Source organism: Nylanderia fulva, unplaced genomic scaffold (genome assembly GCF_048542155.1).
Source record: "Nylanderia fulva isolate GAGA-0341 unplaced genomic scaffold, ASM4854215v1 Scaffold717, whole genome shotgun sequence".
Lineage (NCBI taxonomy): Eukaryota > Metazoa > Arthropoda > Insecta > Hymenoptera > Formicidae > Nylanderia > Nylanderia fulva.
In genome coordinates, this window is record NW_028190827.1 from 1 (window position 1) to 2,500 (window position 2,500).

At 53.0% G+C, this 2,500-nt stretch overlaps 1 pseudogene; it reads left to right on the forward strand.

The window, feature by feature from the left end:
- LOC146720304 (large subunit ribosomal RNA) overlaps nt 1–2,500 on the forward strand; it is a pseudogene marked incomplete at its 5' end in the record, with an annotated part of 4,251 nt that continues 1,751 nt past the window's right edge.

Genomic DNA, 2,500 nt, shown 5'->3' on the forward strand with positions numbered 1-2,500 from the left:
GGTTACGGACTTTGCGCCGTCCCCGGTCCTGGCCCGCTGTTGGTTACAGTACGGTACACCTTCGACAGGCCTGCGAACGTCTCCCGCGGTCTCGCGGGAGACCGATACCGGTCGGCGACGCTACTGCTTTGGGTACTCTTAGGACCCGTCTTGAAACACGGACCAAGGAGTCTAACATGTACGCGAGTCATTGGGACTTGTCGCGAGATTTAAAGGCGTAATGAAAGTGAAGGTCGGCCCTGGCCGTCGACCTAGGGAGGATGGGCCGCGTCGCGATGCGGCCTCGCACTCCCGGGGCGTCTCGTTCTCATCGCGAGAAGAGGCGCACCCAGAGCGTACACGTTGGGACCCGAAAGTGAACTATGCCTGGTCAGGACGAAGTCAGGGGAAACCCTGATAGAGGTCCGTAGCGATTCTGACGTGCAAATCGATCGTCGGAACTGGGTATAGGGGCGAAAGACTAATCGAACCATCTAGTAGCTGGTTCCCTCCGAAGTTTCCCTCAGGATAGCTGGCACTCGGCCGTTCCGCACGGAACGCGCGCGAGTCTCATCTGGTAAAGCGAATGATTAGAGGACCTTGGGGCCGAAACGACCTCAACCAATTCTCAAACTTTAAATGGGTGAGATCTCTGGCTTTCTTGAATTATGAAGCCACGAGCATCTTCGGATCAGAGTGCCAAGTGGGCCATTTTTGGTAAGCAGAACTGGCGCTGTGGGATGAACCAAACGCAGAGTTAAGGCGCCCAACTCGACACTCATGGGACACCATGAAAGGCGTTGGTTGCTTAAGACAGCAGGACGGTGGCCATGGAAGTCGGAGTCCGATAAGGAGTGTGTAACAACTCACCTGCCGAAGCAACTAGCCCTGAAAATGGATGGCGCTGAAGCGTCGAGCCTATACTCTGCCGTCAGCGGCAAGTGGGGCGGCAACCGGGAGCGGGCGTTAGTCTTCTCTCGCGTCGTCACGAAGCCCTGACGAGTAGGAGGGTCGCGACGGTGAGCGCAGAAGGGTCTGGGCGCGAGCCTGCCTGGAGCCGCCGTCGGTGCAGATCTTGGTGGTAGTAGCAAATACTCCAGCGAGGCCCTGGAGGACTGACGTGGAGAAGGGTTTCGTGTGAACAGCCGTTGCACACGAGTCAGTCGATCCTAAACCCTAGGAGAAATCCTATGTCAATGACGGCGTACAATATACTCGAGGGTCGAGAAATAATAATAAATATTATACGAAAGACACACGCCCGTCGGGCGAAAGGGAATCCGGTTCCTATTCCGGAACCCGGCAGCGGAACCGCATATAATTCGGGCCCTCGTAAGAGTGTTCGTCGGGGTAACCCAAAATGACCTGGAGACGCCGTCGGGAGATCCGGGAAGAGTTTTCTTTTCTGTATACAGGGATTTTCCGGAAAGTAATGCGTCGCATTTTTTTGTGACGCGACTATACATCGCAGAGCGATGGGACCGGTTGGGGAGGAAGGGGGGTACCCTTAGCTTTCCAACGGTAGGTCGCTCAATTGTTTCCATGCGCTTGGAGGGTTAGGACGGCTTATTCTGTGAACCTCTGCTTAGTGGTCGCGTCGAACTTGTGATGGAGAGAACGATAGAGCAACGCTATGCGATAAAGTTTTGCGTGAAGCTGGACAAGACGCCGCTGGAAACTTTTGAAATGCTCAAGAAAGTTTTCGGGGACGATTGCCTTTCCAAATCGCAGTCAAACAGATGGCACAAGATGTTTAGAGAAGGTCGGAAGGAGGTCGCCGACGAGGCCCGCGCAGGACGCCCGTCAACATCGCGAACGGACGACAATGTGACTCGTGTGCGCCAATTATTGAATTCAGACCTGTCGAATGAATGTTCGCTTAATGTCGGAATTATTGAACTTGCCGAAAACGATTGTTCACGAGATTGTATCGGAAGACTTGGCCATGCGGAAGATTTGCGCAAAACTTGTGCCCAGAGTGTTGACCGATGCGCAAAAGCAACACCGAGTGGAAGTTTGTGAAGAACTCAAGCAACTCTGTGCAGATAATCCCAATTTCCTGAACAACGTTATCACTGAGGATGAGTCATGGGACAGCTCGAGTCGGTTGACAACGTACAAGCTACTTCGACGGCCTCCATGAACAGCATCCCAGTCAAGGAGTTCCAGAAATCTTATGACGCATGGAAATCGCGAATGGCAAAAATGTATTGACGCAGAAGGGTCATACTTCGAACAATTTTAAGTTGTTTTACCTATGCGATCAATAAATTCTTAATTAAAAAGATGCGACGCATTACTTTCCGGAAAAACCCTGTAAGCGTTCGAGTTCCCTGGAAACCTCTAGCAGGGAGATAGGGTTTGGAACGCGAAGAGCACCGCAGTTGCGGCGGTGTCCGGATCTTCCCCTCGGACCTTGAAAATCCAGGAGAGGGCCACGTGGAGGTGTCGCGCCGGTTCGTACCCATATCCGCAGCAGGTCTCCAAGGTAAAGAGCCTCTAGTCGATAGAATAATGTAGG